This window comes from Hevea brasiliensis, chromosome 6 (genome assembly GCF_030052815.1).
Source record: "Hevea brasiliensis isolate MT/VB/25A 57/8 chromosome 6, ASM3005281v1, whole genome shotgun sequence".
Classification (NCBI taxonomy): domain Eukaryota; kingdom Viridiplantae; phylum Streptophyta; class Magnoliopsida; order Malpighiales; family Euphorbiaceae; genus Hevea; species Hevea brasiliensis.
Genome location: NC_079498.1, coordinates 49,510,786 through 49,523,287, shown reverse-complemented (window position 1 = coordinate 49,523,287; position 12,502 = coordinate 49,510,786). Strand labels below are relative to the sequence as shown.

The following is a 12,502-nucleotide window of genomic DNA, read 5'->3' as shown; positions in this document are numbered from 1 at the left end:
CTTATGTTTTGTTTTTCTTATTTATACTTAACTAATTGACAATTACTAATTATTTGTGTTTATGGATTATCTGGTTGTCTTAAGTATGGTCCTAATCCCCTTAATTTTTCGGACCGACTCCGGTCACCGGAATAATGAAATATACCAGGCTATGCAAATAGGGGTATTAAATTGAGACAGAGCAAGGAAGTGGTTATTTTCTCATCCAGCTGGAATGTTCACCACTTGGAAAAACCTCTCACAAGCTTTTCTAGCAAGGTATTTCCCACCTATAAAGACTGCAAGACTGAGGCTTGAGCTCAACACCTTTAGACAAAAGGAAGGTGAATCACTCTATGATGCATGGGAGAGATATAAGGACCTGCAGAGGGAATGTCCACACCATGGCATAGAGGATTGGCTACTAGTGCAATATTTCTATAATGGATTACTACCCTTTACAAGGAGCACAGTAGATTTGGCTGCAGAAGGTGACCTAATGGAGAAAACAGTAACACAAGCACATGAACTTCTAGAGAGGGTTGCATACCATAATTATGAGTGGTCAAATGAAAGAGGAACTGTAAGGAGAATAATAGGGGTCCTGGAAGTGGATGCCCTAAGCATGATAAATGCTCAGTTTGATCAGCTCACAAGGAGACTTGATAAAATGCAAGCCAATGCAGTAGGGATGAATAGTCAACATGAGGACAGCTATGGAGGAGGGTACATGAGTTCAGAATATAACAGATTCAATGAACCCTCCACAAAACAGATGAACTATGTGAATAATGGAGGAAACTTCAACCAGAGGCAGCCCAACAATCCATATTCAAACACTTATGACCCTGGATGGAGGAACCACCCAAATTTCTCATGGTCCAATCAACAGAATCAGCCAATAAACAAATAACAGGGGTACAAACCACCAGCACCCCTTGGATCTTAGAACAGAGGCCAAAACTTTACACAGCCACCATCGCCTCCTCAACCTTAGAAACCTAAATTGAAGATAACCATGGAATCCATAATGGAAGGTTTCCTAGCCGCTCAACAACAACGGAATGAATTGATTAAATAGCTGACTTCCAGAATGGACCAACTTGCTACCCATAACAAGATGCTAGAGAATCAAATTGCTCAGTAAGCAAGTTCTTCAAGTAAGGCTGCTGGTAAACTTCCTAGTCAACCAGAGATGAACCCAAGGGAGCATTGTAAGGCAGTTACATTGAGGAGTGGTAGAACTCTAGTACAACCAGAGGAAGAACTGACAGAGGAAACCTCAGAAAAATCTGAAAGCCAAGCAGAGAAAAAGGAGGGAGAAGCCAAGAAAGATCAGAAGAGGAAGCAGGGAAGAAAAAGAAGTTTCTAGAGCCATACCAGCCTCCCCTAACTTTTCCTTAGATATTGCAGAAAGCGAAATTGGACAAGCAGTTTGGAAAATTTTTAGAAGTTTTATAGAAACTTTATAACAACATTCCCTTCACTGAAGCACTCTCTCAGATGCCATCCTATGCCAAATTTCTTAAGGAAATTTTGTCAAAGAAAAGAAAACTGGAAGACTATGACATAGTTGCTCTAATAGAGGAATGCAGTGCTATATTGCAAAATAAATTGCCTCCAAAGTTAAAAGATCTAGGAAGCTTCTACATACCCTGCCTCAGTAGCAACAAGAAAATAGACAAGGCTCTCTGCGATCTTAGGGCAAGTGTGAGTTTAATGCCTCTATCAATATGCAAAAAGCTGGAGATCGGAGAACTGAAGCCCATGATAATTTCACTACAATTGGTCGATCGATCTATTAAATATCCTCTGGGCATACTTGAGAACATCCCCATCAAAGTGGGCAAATTCTTTATTCCAGTAGACTTTGTTGTCCTTGAGATAAAAGAAGATGTTCAGATCCCTATCATCTTGGGAAAACCATTCTTGGCAACCGCCAGAGCAATCATAGACGTCAAGAATGAGCGACTAACCCTCAAGGTAGGAGAAGAAGAAGTGAAATTCAACTTGTTCGACATAATGAAACACAAATTTGAACCGAATAAATGCTTCAAGGTTGACATAATTGACAAATAAGTTGAAGAGGAATTTCATAAGATACATCCTAAAGATCCTCTTGAAGCATGCATTGTGCACAACCACATAGCAAATAATGAGAACACAGAAATAGCAGCCTGTACACAACAGTTAGCAGCTCATCCACCCCTACCCTTAGCTCAAGCTTCCGAGATTGAGAAGTTGAAGGAGGAATAACCTTAAGGCAAGCTCCAGGAAAACACCAAATAAGTAGAGCTTAAACCTCTCCCCTCCTCACTAAGGTACGCATTTTTGGACTCAAACTCTAAATATTCTATTATAATCAATGCTAGCCTATCTAAGATAGAAGAGTAAAAATTGCTAAGAGAACTTAAGACCCATAACAAGGCCATAGGGTATAAAATAGAAGACCTGAAAGGGATGAACCCCTCGATTTGCATGCAAAGGAAACCTATGGAAGAAAACAGTAAACCCACTATCAAGCATCAAAGAAGACTTAACCCAAACATAAAAGAAGTAGTCAAGAAACAAATTTTAAAACTATCAGATGTAGGTATCATATACCCAATTTCTGATAGTAAATGGGTTAGTCCAGTACATGTAGTTCTTAAGAAGGGTGGGACAACTGTTATCCAAAATGCAAACAATGAACTGATCCCTACTAAGGTAGTCACTGGTTGGCGAATGTGCATAGATTATAGGAAATTGAACAGTGCCACCAGAAAAGACCATTTTACTCTCCCTTTTATTGACCAAATGTTAAAGAGGTTAGCAAAACACTCTTACTTCTATTATCTAGATGGGTATTCGGGATTCTTTCAAATTCCTATTCACCCAGAAGACGAAGAAAAGACCAAATTCACTTGCCCTTATGGAATATTTACATATAGGAGAATGCTTTTTGGTCTTTGTAATGCCCTTGCTGCCTTTCAAAGATGCATGATGGCTATTTTTTCTTATTATATTGAAAATATCATGAAAGTTTTTACGGATGATTTTCTGTCTATGGAACTACTTTTGATGATTGCCCAACTAATTTATCTAAGGTTTTGCAAAGATGTGAAGAATCAAACTTGGTTCTAAACAGGGAAAAATGCCACTTCATAGTAAGGGAAGGTATAGTTCTGGGATATTTGATATCAGAAAGAGGAATTGAGGTTGATAAGGCAAAATTTGAGATCATTGAAAACATGCCACCACCAACATTAGTCAAGGGACTGTGAAGCTTTTGGGACATGCGGGGTTCCACAAAAGATTTATTAAAGATTTTTCTAAAATAGCTAAGCCACTTACCAACCTATTAAGTCAAGATGTTCCCTTTGATTTTGATGAAAATTACCTCGTCTCTTTTAACAGGATCAAAGAAGCCCTGATATCAGCACCAATAATGCAGCCGCCAAATTGGGAGTAACCATTCGAGGTGATGTGCAATGCGAGTGACTTTGCAGTTGGAGCGGTGCTCCGGTAAAGAAAAGATAAAAGCTCCATGCCATTTATTATGCTAGCAAGACACTCGATGACGCGCAAATCTATTATGCCACAATAGAGAAGGAATTCCTAGCATTGGTGTTTGCAATGGACAAATTCAGATCCTACTTAATTGGGTCAAAAGTCATTCTATTCACAGTCCATGCTGCCATCTGGTACCTTTTGAACAAGAAAGAGGTGAAACCAAGGCTGATTCGATGGATTTTACTCCTACAAGAATTTGACCTTGAAATCAAGGACAAAAAGGGATCCAAAAATGCAGTGGCTGATCACCTTTCCAGGCTGAAATTGGAGTACACAGGGGACTTTGAGGATTTGCCAATTGATGATTCATTTCCTGATGGGCAATTACTAGCATTATCCCAAGCTCCATGGTATGCTGACTTTGTTAATTTTCTTATATGCAAGGTATTGCCTCCAAACATGACTTATCATTAAAAGAAAAAGTTTCTGCATGATGTGCAGTTCTATACATGGGAGGAACCTCTATTGTACAAGAGATGTAATGATGGGTTGGTAAGAAGATGCATACCCGAAGAGGAAATAGAGAGCATCCTCCAGCACTACCATTCATCACTATATGGATGATACTTTAGCACCTTAAAAACAACAACCAAGATATTGCAAGCAGGGTTTTACTAGCCATATCTGTTTAAGGATGTGAGATCCTTTGTGCTAGCTTGTGATCAATGCCAAAGAACAGGTAACACTTCAATAAGGAATGAAATGCCACTGCATGGTATACTTGAGGTAAAATTGTTTGATGTATGGGGGATAGACTTTATGTGTAACACCCCTCACCCATATACAGTGTAGCCAAGCAAGGCGTGCTACACGGCATGCCGAAGCACCTATTTTGTGATTATTCATAACATACTGGTTCTATTTTCATACTTTAATAAAATCAGTGTTTCAAAAATGATAATAAAAATATGGCAAGGTGCCGTCTGTATTTCGGACAAACTGTCCTTCTAAACCTATTAAAAAACAGTTCAATATGATAATCTCAATCTTCCAACTAATTTTTCAATCTCAAAATTTCATAGTTTCAAAATACAATCCATCATAATTTACATTCATCCAAACACTCTCCAGAGGATTTTAATATGTACAAATTATTACAAACCTGACAGTTTTATGATATACACACTACATAACAAAATGTCAAAATACAACTGATAGTCATTACACAAGATCCTAAGTCCTATCATGTATGCAGTGTAGTGTAGCTGACTCTGAACTCCTGTGCAGATATGATGTCTCACCCGGTCATAGGTCTACTGGGCTCCCCAGCTGTGTCTCTAATACCTACGCGTAGCAAAAGCAATGCGCTAAAAAAATTATGCTTAGTGGTGCCAAATATAAAGAAATATATACTAAAATAAAATAAATGAATTGTTTATGAATTTATGGTATCGTTATTCTTTGCAGTTGCTGTTTCTACTTTTATTTGCTAACCTTTCATTTTGCTAATTTTTTGGTGGTATTGTATGTCAATAAACTAAATTTAGGTATTTGAATTTAATAATGGTTAATTTAACTGCCTGTGTTGCCTATGCACTGACCAGACTGGATAAATGGATATACTGGCACTAGGTGCCTAGTACCTTGGGCCGTCACACCATTGGTCACAAAGTATCTCCCAGTGTGCAAATAGTATGGCTAAAAAGCCATATAGTCAATCCGGCGATAAGCTAAGTATAATAACACAATCCGCATAGCCGTAGGCTATTAAAGTCACAGTGTGGCATAATATGCCATAAAAACACAGTATGACATAAAGCCATTTACAGAATAGCTGTCAGAATCCTATTGGCATGCTTACCTATCCAAACTAGTCAACTAGGTAAACTAGGGCACAATACAAATTAATTGTTTAATTCTTCATTTTTTTTTTCGAGTTTACTAATTATCATGTAATTCATAAGTCAATGTAAATGTTAACCTTTTTAGATAATATGGATAAGTTGATTCTAGCATCAACATGTCACAATTTGTAATTTAATATGCTGCCAATATAGTGCAATTTACCATTTTCACAAGTTGGCATTCATTGCCAAATTACTTCAAGCTTCATTGTATGTAAATGTCAAATTTTCAGTTTTAGTGTGCTAGATTGGTCTAGCTTAATGTCCTATTGCTCTTGGTTTTTAGCTTCTAGTCAAAGAAGCAAAATTGTAGCTCTATGTCTTATTGAACTTTTGATACAAATTTTAGGTCATTCTGAGTTGTATAGACCAAGATACGGTCAATTTACTAAAGCTGGATAGATTGCATCTTTAGTGCAAAATTTAGTCAATTTTAGGTCAAATTCAGTTCTGGCAGTTTTGGTACCCGAACTTGGGCAAGCAATTTGACTTGGTTCTGGCCATTTCTGGGCTTTTGTGTCTTCATAAGAATTGTAGCTCTATGTCTAAGATTTCCATGGTAAAAATGTCAGGTTATTTGGATCTATTTTGAGTGAGTTATGGTCATCTTAGTGACTACTGTTCATATGGTCAAAAATCTGGGCTTGCACTTACCAATTCCGGATTAGGTCATTTTTAAGGTCAGTTTCTAGGCAGAATTTTTGCAACATTTCCACATGAAAGTTGGCTTATTTTGTGTCTAGTTTCACCTCCCATTGGCCTCATACCAATTGGGGTCTCCAATTGTCACTTATGGTTCAATTTACCTACTACCTTCACAACACAAAATCTACACACAAAGAACACTTCCAAATGACACTTCTCCTCCTCCCAAAACTACAAATATACATTCATAACACTTTTATACCATTCATCATATCTCAATCATGTCCATTTGGGCAGAATATACAAGTGTTCCATGTACATTAACCCTAATTTGCAAAGTTAAATTTAACATAATACATACGTGAAAACACTTGATTATAACATATACCTCCCAACTATTACTTCACATATACTGTCCTCAATTCATCTTCACCATAATTCATCAAGAAAATTCATGAAACCAAACACTAATTCATGAATTTAAAGGCTACCAAAAGTGGCATTTTGCTAAGATATACAAATTACTTTCCAAACCCTCAAATTCAAGTGCCCAATATACTTATACATGAAAACTAAATTACTACAACATTAAAATGACTAAATCAACAGATTTTCCATCCATTAGAGGTAAGAAAAACTCAAGCAACATAGGTTCTCATGGTTGCTGAAATTGAACAATTCCATAACTCAATAAATTCTTCCATTCTCTTCACCATTCAACTCACCTCAACCTAAACATGAAGTTTACTAAAGCAAGGGAGGGGATTTGGACACTTACCTATTTTTGTAGCTTGCTCAAACCTCACTAAACTTCCTTCTTTTTACTCTAAGTATGCTGCCCAAGGTGTGTAGACAAGGTTTAGTGAAGAGAAGTATGAGAACCATGGCTTGATGATGGCTTGATGAAGCTCACAAGGGGTGCGGCCATGGAGGTTCGGTGTGAGAGCTCCATTTCAGCAAGAAAAAGATTGTAGAAGAAGAAGATGAAGTGAGTGGGATCTGCTATCCCAAAGTCCCATATGTGTCCCAAATTAGGAGTTAGTGGAGCACTTAGGTTAGTTTTATTGTTTAATTATTCAAAGTTTCATTATTTGCACATTTATCTCATTTCTTTTACTATTTATATATTGTATCACAATTTAATTTTTCATGACATTTTCAAAGTGTAATACCATTTATTTTTAATGGACATTGAGGTTAAAAGGAAACTCTAGGTATCAAATGACCAAAATACCCCTTTTCGGGTTGTATTATCGATTTTTCGGTAACACCTATTTTTATCTGTTTCTCGATTTTTCGTTTTTCTTTATACTAATTTATTAATTTTCCTTTGATATTTCTAGTGTCAATTACATCTCAATAAAACTTTAATTATGTCCCAAAATTTAATTTCGAGGGTTCCCCGTGGTCCTAGAGTCGGCAATGGCCTTCGCCATAACTTCCTGGTGAGGTCACCCATCGCTACAATGCCAGCTTGTTTAACTTAGTTTCATTTTCCCTCTTTTATTTTTCTTTAATTTTTCTTGTATTTTCTTTTTATTTATTTCACCATTATATGTCTATTCACTATCACTGAAGTATAGTTCTAAACATCCTGACTTTTCCAGACTGACATTAGGTCACTGGAGCAACAGAACATATAGAATACATATAGGGAGGATGTTACATCATGGGCCCGTTCCCCTCTTCCCAAGGAAACAAGTATATTCTGGTTGGAGTTGATTATGTGTCAAAATGCGTAGAAGTAATAACCACACCAATGATGCTAAAGTGGTTACAAGGTTCTTTAAGAAGAATATCTTCACAAGATTTAGCACATCGCGAGCAATAATCAGCAATGGAGAAAGTCACTTTTGCAACCAATAATTCGATATACTATTGAAAAAGTATGGAGTGACTCACAAGGTGGCCACACCTTATCATCCTCAAACCAGCGGCCAAGTAGAAATCTCAAATAGGGAACTGAAGCGGATTCTAGAGAAAACTATAAACCAATCCAGGAAGGACTGGTGCATGAAGTTAGATGATGCACTGTGGGCATACTGCACTGCATATAAAACCCCAATTTGTACAATACCCTTCTAACTGGTTTATGGCAAATCATGCCTTCTCCCTGTCGAACTTGAACACAAAGCTTACTGGATAATTCAGATCCTAAAGTTTGACCTCAAAGCTGCTGGTGAAAAAAGGCTCCTACAACTGAATGAGTTGGAAGAAATCTGACAGGATGCGTATGAAAATGCCAAATTCTTCAAAGATAAAACTAAAAGATGGCATTACAAGCACATAGCAAGGAAAGAGATAAAAGAAAGAGACATCGTCCTATTATTCAACTCTAGATTGAAACTCTTTCCAAAGAAGCTAAAATCAAGATGGTCTAGACCTTTTAAGGTTACTCAAGTCTTCCCACATGGAGTAGTAGATGTGTGGAGCGAAACCTCAGGAGCATTTAAAGTCAATGGGCAAAGGCTAAAGCTGTACTTTCAAGGAGAACCCATAAAAAAGGGAGTCAACTACACCCTCGACCATCCTCCTGATAGACCATAAAAGATGAATGTAACACCCCTGTTTGTATAGCCTGGTATATTTTACTGTTCCGGTGACCAGTGTCGGTCCGGATAATTAAGGGGATTAGAACTACGTTTAAGACACCTAGTTAAGCCCTGAATACAAATAATTAGTAATTGTCAAATAGTTAACTATAAATAAGAAAAACAGAACACAAGAAGTTAAATGAACTGAGAGTCACAGCGATGGGTGACCTTCTCAGGAAGGACTGCAAGGTCAATTTAAACTCAAATTTCAAACTGTAAAATGTCGTACCGCAGTCCTCAGGAGTATTGTGAACACAGTGGAAAAGAGAAAATCACAAAAAAGAATTGTTAAGTAGGTCAAATAATTAGGTCAGGGATCCGGAAGAAATATTGAATTACTTACAAACCGGATCGAACCGGCGAGGGGCAATTTGATCAATTTACCCCTAGAGCTGACTCTTGACCTAACTGTCCAACAAAATCGGAGAAACGAAAATGTCAGAAGCAAGAATTAAATTAAAGAATTAAGGAAAAATAAATGAAAAAGAAAAGAAAAGACAAAAAAAAGAGAAAAGAAAAAGATTATTACATCATGGATGACATCAATTATGATGTCATAATTGAATTTATTTTTCCTACCAATTTTGACTAAGTTAAAATCACAATTAAAGACCTAAATGACATTAAAAAAAGGAAAAAAAATCAGACCTCCTCTTCCAAGTGGTTCGGCCACCTTCATTCTCACCCTCCTCCATTTTTTGTTTCACCATTAAAGCTTGCACTAAGCTTCCAAATCACCCAACTAAACCCTAAATTCCCTAAAATTAAACCACAAAAGCTTGTTATCGTCACTTGAGGAAGCATTTGAAGAAGAAAGAAAAGAAGAAAAGAAAGAAATTGAAGAGTTGAACTTCCAAGTTAAGGTTAGTGGTTTGAATTGGAGATTTAGTGTTTAATACTTATGTTTTTAGTGTAACTTAGATCTTATCTTAAAATTAAAAGAAAATAATTATTGGGGGACAAACTAGAAATTCAGCCAACAGTAGGTAGGGTTGAGAATGAATGAATTTGATGCATTTGAATGGTTATTTAGGTTGAATTATATATGTAGACAATGGATAAATGTTTAGAATGCATTAGATTTGAATTTTATAAATTAGGGTTCTTGGCACCTAGGGTTTGGGGAGAAAAAAATTGAGAATTAGCCAAATGATGTAATTAACCATATTTGAGTTGAGTAATGGTCAAGTGTGACCATTTGAGGTGTGTATGAAGTGTTGGAACTAAGTTTAAATTCGGATTGGTTATGGTCATTCTGCAGGCAGCATGACCTAGGTTCCTTTCAGGGACCAAAACTGAAAATTTACCAGCCCAATTGGTGTAAGACCAATTGGGAATGAAACTAGACACAAAATGGCACATTTTTCATTTAGGAATCATTCCCAGAAAGTGACCATAACTTAGTGAATAAATTAGCCAAATTCGGATTAGGCAAAATGACCTGTACAAAAATTACCAAATGAACAATAGTAACGCAAATGACCATAACTTAGTATAGGAAGGTCCAAATGACCTGAAATTTTACCAGTAGAAATCTAAGACATAGCCTTACAACTTTCATGAGAAAACAAATCCAAATTTTGACCATAACCTATTTGAAAATCCACCTGCAATCAACTACAAAAATTGCCAAAATCTAGAATTTGCCTAGAATTCTGGGTAAAACCAAATCTGGCCAGCCATGTTCAAATAGCTATAAATTGGGATACAAAACTCCAAATGGAGTGATTCAAAAATGGAAATAAAGTTAAGACAACAAGGAACAACTTCTATGAAGATAACTTAGCCAAATTATCACAGCAACATGACCAATGGAATAGTGTAAAACTGAACACCAAAACTGAAAATTTGAAATTTGTGCTTAAGAGATTTGAAGTTTGAGGAAACAACCAAAACCAACAAATTAGGTAACCAAAATGTGGTATGTGGGTGAAATTAGAATTCCCACACCTATTAAGCATTAGAAAGTCAACAAATTGACTTGAATAGAGTCGTGAATAGTAACCTTAAAATACAAATTTTAAAAAACATCAAGTTTAGCATATTAAAGCTTTGTATATGTAGATTTGAATTTATTTTTGGACTTATGATAAATTATGATACTGAAACACTGTGAAACTGTGTGTTTCAGTTGAAAAGAATACTAGGAAAGAATACTAGGAAAGAACCTGAAGCATCAAGTCAAGGCCAAGAGGCGACTCGCTTAAGGTTTGTGCACAACATAGAATTTTTGTAAATTCTCTTCTGCAAATTGTTTTGAATGAATTGTGACTTAATTGTATTGAAATGTTTATTATGGTTTTGACTTAAATTGTTGAAAGTTTACTTGTATGTGTTTGAAATGGCAATAAATGTTTGATAAATTGTTAAGATAGTTTTGAAACCATAGTGTCATGACCATATATTTGAATGCCTCACTAGCATGACTAGTGGGGGAAATTAGTTTCGAATTTTAATTCCTTCTCTGGCTGAAGTGTTGAGGTGTGTGCCAATAGAAGAAGAAATTGAATGGATATCTATATATTTGAGCTAGCTAGCCTTGTGATTTCTCATAAGCCTCTAGCTATTGAGACGAATATGTTTCGAATGGCATGATATAACTATGTGTTTTTTATGAAATTCGTTTTGAGATTTCCTAAATGAGACTGTTTGGACAAAAAAAATTTATAAATTGTGTTTTGTATCTGTTATTCATGTTCAGTCTAATATTTGAATAAATGTGATTTGAATTATGCATAAATATTATTTTAGTATGTTGTGCACCACTGAGTCATAGTACTCAGCGATGGCTGTTATTGCTGTCGCAGATATAGAGACTAGAGGAGCAATAGAGTGAGCTGCTGAGGATATTGGAGCTACACCCCTGAAGTTTTATCGGGTATAAATTTATACCCTGTTTGTAATATTTATTTTGATGTTTGTAAATGTATGTACATGTAATAACTGGTCACGAGCAGTTGTATAGAGTTTGTAATAATATTATTTTGGATTTGCTTATGTAAAGTTTGATTGATGAATGTAAATTGATTTTACTTTAATGAAATTATTTAGTGTTATTTTTTATGATATTTGAATTGAGAATTATGTTGGAATTTTGGAGTTTGGGAAAAATTGATGTTGAGTTTATTGTGGTAGTGATGGATTTTGATGAAAAAGAATTATTGGAAGTGTTTTTACAGGTTTTTGAAGAACTGTTTTCCCTAAATATAGACGGCACTCTGCCGAAATTTTTTCAAAATTTGTGTAAAAATAAAAATGGAAAAAAATTTTACTAGCTTTTAAACTTATATTAAATGTAAGAAAATGCTCACCACTTCCAAAAAGTAAGAAAAAGTTTTTAAAATCCCTTGTAGGGTACTTAATGAGTTATCGGTAGGTGAAATTCGGTAGTTCATTACGTATTTTATGGGATCATGTTATGCCTTACAAAGGGGTAAGGTGTGACAATGAAAGTAAAGTCCAGCTAAAGACTATAAATAAGCACTTTTTGTGAGGCAACTTAAAATTTTTCTAAACTTTTCTTCTTTCCCTTTCTTATTTTCATTTTTGTTTCATATTCATTAGTATTTCATTTTATAGGACCTTCTGGAAAGGCAAGGAGCTAGGAGCAAGAGAGGATAGGAATCATCAAGTCAAAAACACACAAGAGAAAATTGAATAAAACTGGCGAAGTAGCTCTATTGCTAACCTTTATATCCATTTTATGCACTGTGGTGAGAAAAATCTGTCATAAGGAAGAAAATGGAGAATCAGAAAATTACACGGGTCAGGTATAGGTTTCACACGCCCCATGTAACTTTCTGGAAGTCCATAAAACTCTTGGAAATTTTAACTCTGAGGGAGATAGAAAGTTACACGAGTCCCCTTTGTAATTTACATGGGCCGTGT

At 35.8% G+C, this 12,502-nt stretch overlaps 1 non-coding gene across 1 annotated transcript; it reads right to left on the bottom strand.

The window, feature by feature from the left end:
- Positions 1 to 283: 283 nt before the first annotated feature.
- LOC131181083 (small nucleolar RNA R71) lies at positions 284 to 390 on the bottom strand. The gene has a single exon (XR_009149710.1). It is a non-coding gene; the product is annotated as a small nucleolar RNA R71 (small nucleolar RNA).
- Positions 391 to 12,502: the final 12,112 nt, after the last annotated feature.